Here is a 16,354-nt window from a genome sequence, read left to right as displayed (position 1 = left end):
AGTTTCTATGACATTGGGAAGTGAGAAAATTAGATTCCGTACGTAAAATTTGGACGCTAATTCTTTTACGCTTAGAATTGAATAATTGAGTTGGGACCCATTAACTTTTCCTATTTATGACATAATCAGTGCTCATGCCAAATTTGATGTTTCTACGACATCGCGAAGTGAGAGAATTAGTGGCAGTGATGGAAATCAAACGATCTACGTGGGGGGGGGGGGCGTAACTGTCGACGACGCTCGCACGCGCGCCATTTATCATAGCATAATTGTACTATGCCTATAATCTTCCCAGGAGTGTACTCAACAACTTCCCAAAGTTTCATGGCGATCGGATAAATGGTGTAGTAGCGCATAAAGGACAAACAGACAGACAGACACACACGCAGACATACATTCAATTTTATATATATAGATTGCTTTTTACCTCCAAAACCACACAGATATTAACCCTTTAAGGACCAGGAAATTTAATCCCAGCCGACGGTAAAAATGTGGCACAGGATTAGAGCCCCTTTTAACAGCTTCTGCCTTCTTCTTTATAGAATACATAGCGATCAATCATTGCTGTGTAGTGAAGAGAGAAAGCGGAAGTGGAAAAGTGTAAAAAAATAGTGTAAAAAAAGTCGAGAGGCCTTTATTAAGCTACATTTACATGCAAGATGATCGCTCAAAATTCATTTAAAAGATAAGGAGAATGACAGTTCTGAGCAATCATTTTTTGTAAAGTACTAATGGGCACTTATGCCCATTAGTACTTGATCATCCTAATTTCCATGCAAATGAGCCTCCAGGAACTGTTGCAGAACGCAGCAAGAGGTCTGACCTCTGTAATTAGCTCCATTGTTCAGCCAAGGCCCACCTCAGACGCCAGCCAAAAACATCACCATACGCACCCTGTAATTTAGCTTTTTACTTACTGAATCTCCCCAAAAAATAATAAAAAGTCGGTGAAAAAAGATATAAAAAAATAGCCCTATATGTTACGGAAAAAAAACCGCAGCAAAAATTATTTTGGTAGCTGAAGAAAAAAAAGAGAAGGACAGTAAAATCATCACATTGGTAAAATTCCTAAAAAAGTTTCTGGCCCTTAAAAGCTCTGTGAGGGCTTGTCTTTTGCATAACAAACTATAAGCTTTATTGGTACCATTTTAGGATACATAGGGCTTTTTTGATCAATTTTATTGTGTTTTTTGGAGGCAAAATTAACAAAATACTGTATTTTTCGCTTCATAAGATGCACCAAATGTTAAGACGCACCTAGGTTTTAGAGGAGGAAAATAGGAAAAAAATATTTTGAACCTAAGGACTTTAGATGACAATGCAGGAGATAATGCAGGGCAACCAGGGCCACACTTGTGCCTTTTCTTTCTCTTCCACATAAGGAGCATCAGAGCTCCCAGACAGCCGTGCTTGTGTATGGCGGGAGGAAGTTGATGGGTGAGCAGTTCCTGCCAGTGCTGACCAGCAATCAGCAGTGGTGGTGAGCGCTGGCAGGAGGTGAGAGGAGAAAGATAACTGCTCTCCTCCCCTGGTATGGAGCGGACCCGTCTAGACGTGTGGCCGAGCGATTTCATGTGATTTTTTTAATGTGTCTTTTTATACTATTTTTACCTCTGTTTTCACATCCCTGTAGGGGACTTAAACCATAAAAGCTATGATTGCTATAATAATGCATTGCAGTACTTCTGTAATGCAATGCTTTGTCACTTACAATGGCAATCATAGAGCATAGTAGGCCGGAACACCAGTGTCTGGTGTCCAGTTGCCATGGCAACCCATCAGCCACCTGCAATCAAATTGCGCTCCCTTTGTGAACTCTGTACGTTGATCGCAGCATATAGGGGTTAACAGTAGGGATCACTTTTCTCATTGATCCCTCTGTTGCAACGGGATGCAGTCTATCAGTCACAATTGGCTCCAGAAGTGGGATGGCATTGAGTCATTTCTGTGTTCCCGCCATATACAGGACGCAAATTTATGTCCTGTTGCGTTAAGTGCCCCAGCCAGGACGTAAACTTACATCATGTAGCATTTAGGGGCTTAAAGGGGTTATACAGGAATGCCATAAAATGACTGCAGCCTGTGTAGCCTTTGGAAACTTATCCTAGGAGGGACAGACTGGAGGAAGCTGTGGTTGGGGTTATGGGCAGGGTGAAGCATCACACTACACTGTTTAGAACATTTTCGCATTAGACGTATAAACGTATTATACTATGATAATGGTATTTGAACTATTTTCTCTTACATAGTAATTGCTTGAATGCTTTCCTTATTTCTCGATTTCTCATACTGTATATAATGGGGTTAATAAATGGCGTGAGGACAATGTATAAAAGAGATTTCAATTTATTTTCATTAAGTGTGCTATTTTCCACTGGAAATACGTAAATGGTAATAATGGTACCATAATAGGTGCTCAGTGTGACCAGGTGAGAACTACAGGTGGAGAAAGCTTTCTTTCTGCCAGTCCCTGTAGAAAACATAAGAATGGCTATAAAAATACAAGTGTATGATGCAATGACAAATAAAAATGGAAGAACAATGAAAAGTATAGTGAAGATAAAGTCTTCCCATGTGACTACCCAAGTATCCGAAGAAGCTATTTTTAAGACGGGTGCAAAATCGCAGAAGAAATGGTCAATGATGTTAGAACTGCAGAACCTCAGCTGGCACAAGGAAACCATCTCAACAGGCATTAGAAGGATTCCTGTGGCCCAAGACGAAAAAACAAGATGAAAACAAAGTTTATGGTTCATAACAGAAGAATAACGTAAGGGGTGGCAGATGGCTACATAACGGTCAAAAGACATAGCAGTAAGCACTAAAGACTGAGCAAACACTGATATACAGTGGAAGTAGTACTGGGTGAAGCAACCCTTGGTAGATATCATAGCACCTTCCATCATGATGACAAACAGCATATTCGGTATAATATTTGTAGTAAACAATATGTCCGCCAAGGCCAGATGCTTCAAGAAAATGAACATAGGAATATTTAGATACTGAACAAAGGAAACAGAAATGATGAGCATGGCATTTCCAGCTAATATAACAATGTATATGACAAGGAACACAGAAAAGAGTAAAAGCTTAAGGTTGTGAGGAGTCTTCAATCCAAGAAGTAAGAAGTCAGAAACCACGGTTTCATTTTCACCGCACATGATCAGAGAGAATCTGTAATATTATATAAAGGATTAAAGTAGCCACCTCTGAAATGAGTACATTAAGACCCCCTGTCCACAAGCGTTGCGAAGTCCCGCCTGGGAGCAGAAGACGCCGCTGATTCTCCGCCGGTCAGCCCTATCTGATAGATAGGCTGGCCACGGAGAATGGGGCCAATTCGCAGCATTCTGCGAATTGCCCACCGCGAGCGGAGAATCGCAGTGATTCTCCGCTCGTGGACAGGGGCCAGCGATTTTCATAGCAATGCTATGGAAAGCGTCGGCTGGCGAATACACGTCCGTGGACAGGGGACCTAAGTATTATTTGCTAATTACAAATGATGTCATAAAGGGAGGTTCAAAATAATTCTATGGGTAAACATAAACATGGAAGACATTTTGAACCTCATGATCACCATTTCAAAACTGGCTGTATCAACCATATCTAGACTGAACAATAAGATATTTTTGGCATCTAGTACCAAAGCATCAAAGTAGACTGTTATATTCAACTACCAAACAAATCTACAGAAATGAATATGGAATTGTAAAGAATGCAAGCTAAGATATACCTTAAATGCTCAACGTTCTTATGCTTATCCGATAGCGAATGTGATAATTAGCAAAGGTGCAAATCTTTTTATTCCCTGAAAATCGTGTTTTTGTGCTGAAAAAATCCCTCTAAAATTCTGGCCACTTGGGGTCTCTCTTCCTTTTAATTTGCCGCTCACTGCTTCTTGCCAAGTGAAGTCCATTTCTAGTAATAGATAACAGGGACAGGAAATAAAGAAGGGTGATGAAACAAGTTGCCTATTAAAGTCTATGGAGAGAAGTGAGGGGAAGACAAGGGAGACAAAAGCAAAGAATCACATAGATGTGCTTCTGGAGCTAATGGTGAGCTATTAACAGTCCCACAGTTACTGGAATCACATCTACACTGCTCAGTACTTCTATATAATGTCCTACATGATGCAGTTATTTTTGCATGTGTGTTACAGAGAACAGAATCTGCTGATTTCTCCATTTTCAGCTGAGCTCTGTCAATGGCTACAGCAGCCTGTAAACAATACATCAGAGCGGAGACCGGGAGCCGCCGGAGGGGAGCTTATGGGAAGACATGAGTATACAATGGTGTATTATGTTTACACATGGGAAAGAGAAATTTCATAAAACATTTTAACTTGGACAACCCCTTTAAAAAGCAAAGTAGGAAGCTAGAGCATATATGTTAATTTTACCTTTGCACAGGACGAGGGCCATATGAAGGTAGTAAGTATGGAATTCAAAGACTCAGTGGGATCTTGTTGCATAATATACAAGCACTTGGGCAGAATCACCATTTTCATAAGATTTATTCTCCTGGCCACGGAGAGGGGCAGTTTAGACCAGAGTTTGATTTTGATTAGATTCTGTAGTGGGTCGATAGTTTCAGCTAGAGCCTGTTTGTGGTCAACATACCATTGTTATACCGCTAGATCATATATGTATCCTTTTTTCTGTAGCACTGACTGAAATTCTGTGCCCAGCATACCCAATTGAACAACCTATGCATTTAGGACTATGTAAATGTCTTCACAAGTGCACAATTGAGTCTTCCTTTTTGCCTCTTTATAACTATTAAAGTAAAAAAACAATAAGACAGCAATAATCCCAACTCACTGATTTTATGTTCTGGTCTTCCTTAACTCCTTAATGACCAACCACTACAGGGAAAATAAGTGTCTGTCCACGGCTATCCCCATTAATATCAGCTAATGACAAGAGGTTTTAGACACCGAATCCATGGTGAACAGCTGATGGCTGAGGTGCCTTCCTTTTCAGAAGGCGTTGTTCACTTGGGACAACCCCTTTAACTAAATGAGGAAAAGGATTGTTTGAAGTAAAGGTCGCCATACACATTAGATAAAAACTAGTTGGTGGTTGAGTAACCATTCAACAAATGTTCATGTGGTGAACAATCACTCCGCCGTCGTAGCCCTACACACTATATGTTGGCAATGACAGACCTTAAAATTGGCCATAGAAGTTCAATGGCTCTGAGTGAAGGAATAATGATCTTTCATTGAATGAAAGATCTTTTTAGGAACAAAAAATGTTTAGGAATGAGAAAAAAATTTACCGTACATCTTGGTCAAGATGAAGTTTAAAACCTCTAGATTTTAGTTGGCCTTGACCTGAAGTGTATTGTTAACATTAACGCATTGATAGGAAGTAGACCTGGGCACGATAAATTTCAAGCTGATTTTTGCAAAGTTTATTGCATTTCAAGGTGATAAAAGATCAGAAAAGAAGTGTTTTGGAGGTTCAAATTGGACTTTACACTGAATGGCCACTATGTTTGAGAAACCTGCCTTTTCACAATTAGATCTTCTATGTATGGAAAGTAGACCCAAGACCCCGGAGAGCATCATAAAGCCAAGTGAGCGAGTTTTCTGTGGATCAGCTTCAATCTGAAACCACATAAGAATTGGAAAATCCAAAGATCTAAGTGACTTCAAATGAGACCTAGTCATGGATTTCATACACTGTCGGCCTTGTGGGGTTTTTCACATTCAACAGCATCTAGAGTGTATGGAGAATGGCGTGATTGAGAAATAACATGCAGTGAAAGGGGATCCTGTGGACATAAACAATTCCTTGATAGAAGAGGTCAGAGGGTGATGTCAAGAATTGTTATGATGAACAGGCACTGCACAGTCAAGTAAATTGCAGCTAAATACAACACTGCTGCTCCAACTAACCCACCCAAACACAGAACTCATTGTTCCTTAGTTCCTTGTTCCAGTGACTTTGCTGCCTAAGAAAAACAGAAAGGGGAGACTCCAGTGGGCAAAAGAGCTAAAAAATTGGATCACTGAGCAGTGGAAAAACATTGGCCTCTCAGATGAATCCAGATATCTGTTGCACCATATTAAAGGGAGGGTCAGAATTTAGTGCAAGCAGCAAAAATCAACGAACCCTTCCCATCAGCTGTTCAGACAATGTCAGTACCTCCGTATAAGTACAAAAAGCTTCCTGCCCACATGGGACAATATTTTTACAGAACTATTTCAACACCTAGTAGAATCTACACCATGATGAAATGAAATGCAGTGATTCTGAAGGCCAAAAGATGTTCACTAAAATGGCCTTTCAGTGTATAACGTAGGCTATCTTCTATTCATGTTAATTACCTAATAAGATCCACTAAAAAACCATAGAATCGTTGAGTTGGAACGGACCTCCAGGGTCATCGGGTCCAAGACCTTGCCCAATGCAGGATCATCAAATCATAGCTGACAGATGTCCAGCCTCTGTTTGAAGACTTCCATTGAAGGAGAACTCACCACCTCCCATGGTAACCTGTTCCACTCATTGATCACCCTTACTGTCAGAAAGTTTTTTTCTAATATCTAAACTGTGTCTCCTCCCTTTCAGTATACAGTCACCAATATGTGAAATCTGAAAAACAAATTTTCAGTACACATTGTATATTGCATTTATTGTTCAGTGGCTGAGATCACCAGAACCTGTTTTGTCTGCAAGGACATTGCGGGAATAAATTTGTTAGAAAAGAGTAAACACAAAAGACCTTCAAGCATTGCTGTCTTTTTTTTTTTTATACAAGCAAAAGGAGTTGTGGGTCAAGCAAAAATTTTCAAAATAAAGCATAGAGGTTAGACTGCTTTCACATCTGCGGCAGGGTTTCTGTTTTCCTACTACATTCGGGGAGCAGGAACGTGGAATCCCATGTCTGGACAGACCGGTCTTATGATGGAACCGAACAGCGCCGAACAGACCATTGACTGTAATGGGATCCATCCGCTTACCGCTCAGCTGCCTTGCATTCTACCGGAAAACATGGTGCATGCAGCACTATTTGTTATAGTATTTCGTGTCAGATCAGTGACTGAACTTCCAGCACAGATGAGAACCTGGCCTTACTGATTTAAAATAATTGGCACGTTCTACAAAATTGCTAAAATTGTACGGAAGTGAGTGAGCATAATAGTTGTGAAATATTGATTAACTTAAAGCAGCTTTATGGAAAAGCAGAAACAGAAAAGTCACTTCTAACACTTATATGGCATCTTGGGTAGAGTTTGCCAAAATGCATGTAGGTATATCTGAAATCAACATTACATTTTAACCACATACATAAAAAAACTGAGTCGCCGGCATTAAAGATGTTGTAAGAAACAGATGGAAATCTTTTGTTTCAAATCACAGCCTTGGAAAATGAAAGTTGACAGTTGCTATTAAATACATTAACCCCTTAACGACCGGGCCATAGTGTTTTTACGTCCTGCAGCTGCAAGACGTGTATGGAGGGAGGTAGCGCCGCTATCTCCCTCCATACAGCGCGGGCGTCAGCTGTTTATTACAGCTGACACCCGCGGGCAATAGCCGCGCTCGGCCGTTCGCGGCTATTAACCCTTTAAATGCCGCTGTCAATTCTGACAGTGGCATTTAAATCCCCCGAACGCTGTTCGGGGGTCCCGCACGCCCCCCACCCCGCGGTGAGATCGGGGGATCCGTGCAGGTGTCATGGCAGCCGGGGGCCTAATGAATGGCCCCAGGGCTGCCTTAGCAGACTGCCTATCAAGCCATCCACACAGGGTGGCTTGAAAGACTGTCTGTAAAAAAGCAGTATGACGTAATGCTATAGCATTACGTCATACTGCAGGAGCGATCAAAGCATCGCATGTTAAAGTCCCCCAGGGGGACTTCAAAGTAAAGTAAAAAAAAAGATCAATAAAGTTTTTTAAATTGCAAAAAAAAAAAAGTTATAAAAGTTTAAATCACCCCCCTTTTGCCATATCTATTATTAAAAAATCTAAATCATAACATAAAAATATGTATTTGATATCGCCGCGTCCGGAAAAGTCCGATCTATCAAAGTAGTGCATTATTTTTTCTGCACGGTGAACGTCGTCCGAAAAAAAAAATAAAGAACGCCAGAAATGCATTTTTTAAATTACCCTGTCTCCCAAAAAAACGCAATAAAAAGCGATCAAAAAGTTGTATGTATTCCAAATTGATACTATCGGAAACTACAGGACATCCCGCAAAAAATGAGCCCTTGCTCAACTACGTCCACGAAAAAATAAAAAAGTTATCGCGCGCACAAAATGACCGCAGAAAATAATTGAAAAAAATTTAATATCTTAAAAAAAAAATACAAGTACTACAGCAAAAACAATACTATATAATTTTGGTATCGTAGTAATCATACTGACCCATAGAATAAAAATGTCAGGTCGTTTTTGTTGCAGTTTGTGCGTCGTAGAAACAGGACGCACCGAAAGATGGTGGAATGTCGTTTTTTTCCCATTTCTCTCCGCTAAGAATTTTTTAAAAGTTTTTCAGTACATTATATGGTATAATAAATAGTTCCATTGAAAAATACAGCTCGTCCCGCAAAAAACAAGCCCACATACAGCGACGTCGATGGATAAATTAAGGAGCTACGATTTTTTAAAAGGGAGTAGGAAAAAACAAAAATGGAAAAAAGCAAAAAAGCCCGGTCACTAAGGGGTTAACACTTGATTTTATACCTGAGATCCACTGTGCTTTAAAACTAAAAACACATTTGCTCAGAAATACATAATGATGGCTGTGGAAATGCTTCACTGTATTAGAAAATAGAAGTGTTGTAAAGTAAGAACGTAAAGTTAATGCAACAAGATGTAAAGAAATATTGCTGCACTCTGCAAGAGAAATGTGATTGGGAAGCTTAGTAGAAATAAAGGGTTCTCTGGGACTTTAACACTGACAGCCCATCCTAAGGATAATTCATCAAAGTTTGATAAAATAATTTTACTTACGGTGTTTTTCACAGTTTATAAATGAAACTATACCGTATTTTGATTCCAGTACAGTACGATCATTAGAAATATATCGACAAGTTCCTATAGCCTTTTGCATTCGATTCATGGCTTTGGAATTCGCAAATAAAGCAGGGAGTTTTCCATTTTTATATACTCCTCTTCCCCATTAAAGCAACCCCAACAACTAAATTTCAGGTTGTAATAAATATTATGGCACAGTCCCTGCGGTTTAATTAGAAAAAATGGAAAAAGCATAACATCCTGTTGAATTCATTATTAGTTTAGACAACTAATTCTCCTGATATGTCTTTCTCCCATGTTTCTTGAACCCAGGGTTACAAAATTCTTAGACCCATGACAGCAGTTTCATTCCTGCGATGGATAATTATACATCACAGCCTCTAAAAAGATGGGATCAGAGTTGTCTCTGCTCCTAGCCATTACCATGGGCCATCTACCAATAATGCCTCCTCATTCCCACTTGTGATCATGGTTTCTGTATAGAGATGAGCGAGCAGCAAAATGCTTGGGTGCTCGTTGCTCGAGTCGAACTTTCCACGATGCTCAAGAGTTCGTTTCGAGTAACGAACCCCATTGAAGTCAATGGGCGACTCGAGCATTTTTGTATATCACCCATGCTCCGCTAAGGTTTTCATTTGTGAAAATCTGGAAAACCCAAGAAAGTGATGAAAACGACACAGAAACGGATAGGGCAGGCGAGGGGCAACATGCTGGGCTGCATCTCAGGCTCCCAGGTCCCACTGTTAAGCCACAATAGCGGCAAGAGTGGGCCCCCCCTCCTAACAATTTTTACTTCGGACAAACCCTCATTAGCAAGGCACACCTTAGCTAAGCACCACACTACCTCCAACCAAGCACAAGCACTGCCTGCGGGACACACCGCTGCCTCTTCTCCTGGGTTACATGCTGCCCAACCCCCCCCCCCCCCCCGCACGACCCTGCGTCCGCAGTGCACAAAGAAGTGTCTCTGCGCAGCCTTCAGCTGCCCTCATGCCACACGCTGGCTGCATAGCCACACCACCCTCATGTCTATTTATAAGTATGTCTGCCATGAGGAGGAACCAGAGGCACACACTGCAGAGGGTTGGCAGGGCCAGGTAGCGACCCTCTTTAAAAGGGGCGGCGCGATAGCCCACAATGCTAGAGAATCAATGAGAAATTGACGTTCGATCTTCATTCCAATCCTGTGCCACCTCCATCAGGAGCTGCAAACGTGGGCATGAGTTACGTAGCTATGGGGAATTCATGTGTCCACACAGTATTCATTCTGTTTAGGTGTCGCATAGCTCAATCGACACCGCAAGGGGAAAGCCATCTGCACTCTGCCCTCTACCCAAGTCAGTCAGTGTCTTTGTGCCAGACAGGTCAAACACCGCGATGGGAACTAAGTGTGCACCAACAGCATAGGTGGATCCTAGGCAACCCAAGACATGAACAATAAATAAATCAGAGCGGCCAAACATGGCAGACTTGCACCACGCCGACGACATAGGCCTCAGCCCACAGCTTCAGCAATCGTAAGGCATGAAGCAGACTTCGATGCTAGTTCATCTGCGACGGGCTCATTAAATCAATTAGCTTTCCTTTCACCGCTCCAATGACTGGATTAGCAGGAAAAAGCTCCACAGCCCCAACCTGATGTACTTGCACTTCCCCCGGGACATAGGCCTCAACACACACCCTCAGCAAATGCGGGCATGAACCGGACTTCGATGCTAGTTCATCTGCGATGGGCTCAGTAAATCAGTTACGTTTTCTTTCCCCGCTCCAATGACTGGATTAGCCTGGAAAAAGTTGCACAGCCCCAACCTGGCGCAGTTGCAGTTCCCCCGGGGCATAGGCCTCGGCCAACAGCTTCAGCAATCGTAGGAAGGAAGCGGACTTTCACTGCACCCAGGACATAGGCCTCTGCACAAACCCTCAGCAATCGCGGGCCTAGAGTGGACTCCAATGCTAGCGTAGCTGTGAACGTCTCATTAGCGCTGTATCGCTCCTCTTGTTTGTCCCAATGCTGTGCCCCGGATAGCTGAGCTAACGTGAGATAAAGTACAGTTTGGCTTCGGCCCACACTGCATGCCCTCGTCAGTGTGGGTTTTTTTCATAGTGCCAGGCAGGTACAACTGCGCTATGGGAAGTCTGTGTGGACCCACAGCATGGGTGGCTCCCTGGAACCCACCGACGGTACATAAATAAATCCCATTGCAGTGCCCCGCACAGCTGAGCTAACGTGAGATAAAATACAGGTTGGCTTCGGCCTACACGTTAGAGGGTAAGAGGTTGCGCGAGAGCAGCAGCGTGTGAGCGGTTGCAGCAGCGTGTGAGCGGTTGCAGCAGCGTGTGAGCAGTTGAGCGGTTGCAGCAGCGGGTGAGGGGTTGCAGCAGTGGGTGAGGGGTTGCAGCAGCGGGTGAGGGGTTGCAGCAGCGGGTGAGGGGTTGCAGGAGCGGGTGAGCGGTTGCAGCAGCGGGTCAGTGGTTGCAGCAGCGGGTCAGCGGTTGCAGCAGCGGGTCAGCGGTTGAGCGGTTGCAGCAGCGTGTGAGCGGTTGTAGCAGCGTGTGAGCGGAGTGTGAACAAGTCTATCTTCACTACTTCCACAAGTAAATTGTAGATCCTCATTAGGATGAGCTCCATGTCTGGCAATGTCATCCAGTGTGCTACTTGTGCAATGTATGCGGTCCTTGATCAGCCGATCGAGGGTGCATACTGTTGCGCAAGATGCGTGTACATCGCACATTTAGAAGCCCAAATTCTGGATCTAAATGGGCAACTGGCAACACTGAGAGCCATTGACATCATGGAAAGGAGTTTGGTGCTCACTGAGCAGACACTCGCTGGGGTAGAGGCGGGGGCGGATGGTAGTACGGAACTGCAGGGGGAGCAGGCAGTCAGCTGGGTGTCAGATAGAAGGAGGCGTAGAGGGAATAGATCCAGGGAGGCTGGTCCTGAACTGGCACAACCCAACATGTCTGCAACGTTGGCAGATGAGGGCGATGCCATTACAGAGCCAGCACCGCTGCAGCACGACATGCCCTCTGAATGCCAGGGGGATGACTGCTCCAGTGAGACGGGGACGGGGAGCGCAGGGCAGGCTAGACAGGTTCTAGTGGTGGGGGACTCAATTATTAGGGGGACAGAGAGGGCAATCTGCCATAAAGACCGGGATCATCGAACGGTGTGTTGTCTTCCTGGCGCTCGAGTTCGACACATCGCGGATCGGATTGACAGTTTACTGGGAGGGGCTGGTGAGGATCCAGCGGTCATGGTGCACGTTGGCACCAATGAACAAGTTAGAGGTCAATGGAGGGCCCTCAAAAATGATTTCAGGAACTTAGGGTCCATGCTTAGGGCGAAGACCTCCAGGGTAGTTTTCTCGGAAATACTACCTGTACCTAAAGCCACACTAGAAAGGCAGCAGGATCTTAGGGAGGTAAACAAGTGGCTCCGGAGTTGGTGTAAGAAGGAGGGATTTGGGTTCCTGGAGAACTGGGCTGACTTTGCTGTCGGCTACAGGCTCTACCGTAGGGACGGGCTGCATCTTAATGGGGAGGGTGCAGCTGTGCTGGGGGAAGAGATGGCTAGAAGGCTGGAGGAGTGTTTAAACTAGGGACTGGGGGGGAGGGTAAAATGAGAAATAGTGGGGTAGCCAGTGTAACTAGCGATCCGGGTCCAAGCAAAGGGAATGGGGGTCGAGCAGGGGGTGGGGTTAGTACAGTTAGAACTGATAGATCAGCCATAAGTACGAATAGCAACAAAACAAATTTAAAAAACAAAAAAAATGATATAAATTGTATGACCACGAATGCAAGAAGTCTGATTGGTAAAGTGGGTGAGCTTGAAGCGAGAATGACTTATGAGAACTATGATATAGTCGGAATTACGGAAACATGGCTTGATGATAAGTGCGATTGGGCGGTGAATTTGCAGGGGTACAATCTCTTCAGAAGAGACCGAAGGAACCAGAAAGGGGGAGGGGTATGTCTGTACGTCAAATCGAACTTGAAGCCGAGGCTACGGGAGGATATAGGGGTAGGAGACGAACAGGTGGAATCTCTGTGGGTAGAAATACTGGGAGGAAAAAATAACAAAATCCTGATAGGGGTCTTCTATCGACCACCAAAAGCAACAGAAGAAACTGAAAACTTACTACTAAGGCAGATAGAAAAGGTGTCAAAGCGAAACAAAGTAATTATCACGGGGGACTTTAATTACCCAGATATAACATGGGAGAAGGAAACCTGCAAATCTCACAGGGGTGACAAATTCTTGAGAGTAATTAAAGACAATTACCTGAACCAACTTGTGCACGAACCAACAAGAGGGAGGGCCATTCTGGACCTAGTACTAACCAACAAACCGGAACGTATAAAGGGGGTGCAGGTTAAGGGGCACTTGGGGAACAGTGACCACAATATAATCAACTTCCAGCTGTCAATCAATAGGAAGCCTTATCAGGGAGTGACAAAGAAACTAAACTTTAGTAAAGCAAAATTTGATGAGCTTAGAACTACTATCGGTAACATTAATTTGGACAACATCCTCAAAAATATCAGTACGGAGGACAAATGGGAAAAGTTCAAAAGGATCCTAATCGCCTCATGTGAGCAGTTCATTCCCTTTAAAAATAAAAGAAACTCAGCTAAAAGGAAACCAATGTGGCTCGACAAGACGGTAAGAGGGGCAATAAACGAAAAAAAGAAAGCGTTCAAACTACTAAAGCAACAAGGCAGCGAAGAAGCGCTAAAATCATACTGGGAAAAAAACAAAATATACAAAGATACGATCACAACTGCCAAGGAGGAAGCAGAAAGACGGATCGCCAAAGAGAGCAAAAACAACCTGAAGCTATTTTTCAACTACATTAACAGCAAAAGAATATGCAGGGAGAGCGCTGGCCCTTTAAAAAACAATGCAGGAGAAATCATTGATCATGACGAGGGAAAGCAAATCTACTAAACAGTTTCTTCTCAAGTGTATTCACCAAAGAAAAGGAAATGCCACACGAGATGTAGGGGAATAAAACGAACCCCTCACAAAATATCTCATACCTAACGCAGGAGGAGGTGCGGAAGCATCTAAAGAAAACTAAAATTGATAAATCGCCGGGCCCAGATGGATTACACCCAAGGATACTAAGGGAACTAAGTGACGAGATAGCTAGGCCGCTATACCTAATATTTCTAGACACTATCAAGACCGGTGTAGTACCATTGGATTGGCGCATTGCCAACGTGGTTCCAATTTACAAAAAAGGGAGAAAAAGTGAGCCTGGTAACTACAGGCCAGTAAGTCTCACTTTAGTAACGGGAAAAATTTTCGAGGGGATTCTGAGAGACGCCATCGATGAGTACCTCAAGGAGATTAAGGGAATAACTCCTCACCAGCATGGATTCATGAAGGGTCGCTCATGTCAGACAAATCTGACCAGATTCTACGATGAAGTAAGCTCTAAGCTGGACCAGGGAGAATCTATTGATCTTGTATATCTGGACTTCTCTAAAGCGTTTGACACGAGGGCGGAGCTTGCCGATGCCGGAGTGAGGCACGTTCTTACCGGGCTCCCGCAGCACCTGCCGACAACCTCAGCTTACCGTGTTCCAGACGGCGCGGCGAGACTACCGACAGCAACATGGGGAAGAGGAGAACCACGGGGAAGGCGCAGGAGGCGGCGGAGGACGAGCCGCAGAGAATCGAGCGCTTCTTCGGCGGCCGCGGGCCGCCGGCTCCTAAATCCAAAATGGCGCCGGACCATGTGCGCCCCAAGCCCCTGCAGCCCAGCGGAGGCAGCGGAGAGACAAGCGGAGCGGAGGAGGCGGGAGCGCTGGCACCACTAGCACCACCAGGGACAGCTAAGTACCGGGAAATCCCGGAAGCGGGCTTTGGGACTGACAGGGGGGACGATAGAGCTCCCCTGGGGACTGCTCCTACAACTGAGGGGGACCCTGAGCACCCATCCCAGCATAACAAGGCACCGCAGGAGGCAGACAATGAGCCTCTAGAGGGACACACATGCTCCCAAGATAAGGGAATGCATGCAGCCCACACATTTAATGAGAGCCCTGAGTATACCAGGGGCCCTGCTCAGCCTCAGTTACAAGCAGAGTATTACAGCCAGCCACAAAGACGCAGGGGGGACACAGGTGTAAAGCAGCCACTACAGCACCTAAGCACTCCAGTGGACACTCATACTTTGCCAGGTGGGAGTGGTAGTCACCCACAACAAACACGCAGGAGCAGTGCCACGACAATTAAAAATACACCAGCCCGTCCGGCGTCCCCGTACGATTCCTCTACTGATGATGACTGGAACTGGAAGGAGCATTTGAGATCTCTCCCGACAAAAAGGGACTTCCAGAGGCTGGAGGCCTCACACAAAGAGGCGCTCTCCCTTTTACACCAAGAGCTTAAGCACGTGGGGAACCGCGTAAACGCAGTGGAAGAGACCCAGGAAAAAGTCCTCTCTACTCTAGAAACACACAGCCAAGTAATTAATGCGCAGGCCCTGCAAATGGCAGACATATTGGCACATATCGATGATCTTGAGAACCGCCATAGGCGTAACAACCTACGGCTGAGGGGCCTATCCGAGGAGGTGACACCCTCCCAACTGGAGGACTGGGCCCGCAATTTCTTCAGCTCATTGCTAAATCGTAGCCCTGATCAGCCAGTTGTAATTGACCGCATACACAGGACTCTAGGCCCCAAACCAGACGACCCCAATAGGCCGCGAGACGTTGTATGCCGCATTCACTATTTCAAAGAAAAAGAAGCCATCATGCAACGCGCCCGCGATAGAAAGGAAGCCCTAACTCACAACGGTGCTCCTATTGCAATCTACGCAGACCTAGCAAGACGCACCCTGCAACTTCGCAGAGCGGTGCGTCCCTTGCTAGATGCCCTAAAAGCTAACAAAATCCTGTACCGGTGGGGATACCCCTTTCAGCTCACGGCCTCCAGGAATGGCAAAACAGGAACTTTTAGATCCCCAGCTGACCTCCCCAAATTTCTAGGTGCCCTGGAACTCCCAATGGTGGCATTGCCGGATTGGCCCCACCTACCATCGCTGCCCATTTCTGGACCCAGGGACACCTGGCACGAGGTGGGCTCCCGAGGCCCTGGAGCAAGAATCCGCACCAGCAGACCACAACGCTGAGTATGGTATACCCAAGGAAGCTGGACTTTCGCGACCTGCTGCGAACTGTCGGGTCCTGCTTTGCAGCGCCGTCTGGACACGCCTACAGCGCAGAATATGCACGGTCATCGACCAGTAGATTGTAGCATTTACTGAATGCTTGATGACCGGTTACACACATTGCTATGTTACTACTGTTATTATGTTTTATTGTTATCAGAGTTGCTTGAGA

Source organism: Eleutherodactylus coqui, chromosome 6 (assembly GCF_035609145.1).
Source record: "Eleutherodactylus coqui strain aEleCoq1 chromosome 6, aEleCoq1.hap1, whole genome shotgun sequence".
Classification (NCBI taxonomy): Eukaryota; Metazoa; Chordata; class Amphibia; order Anura; family Eleutherodactylidae; genus Eleutherodactylus; species Eleutherodactylus coqui.
The sequence above is the reverse complement of the archived record's forward strand: the minus strand, read 5'-3'. Positions refer to the sequence as shown.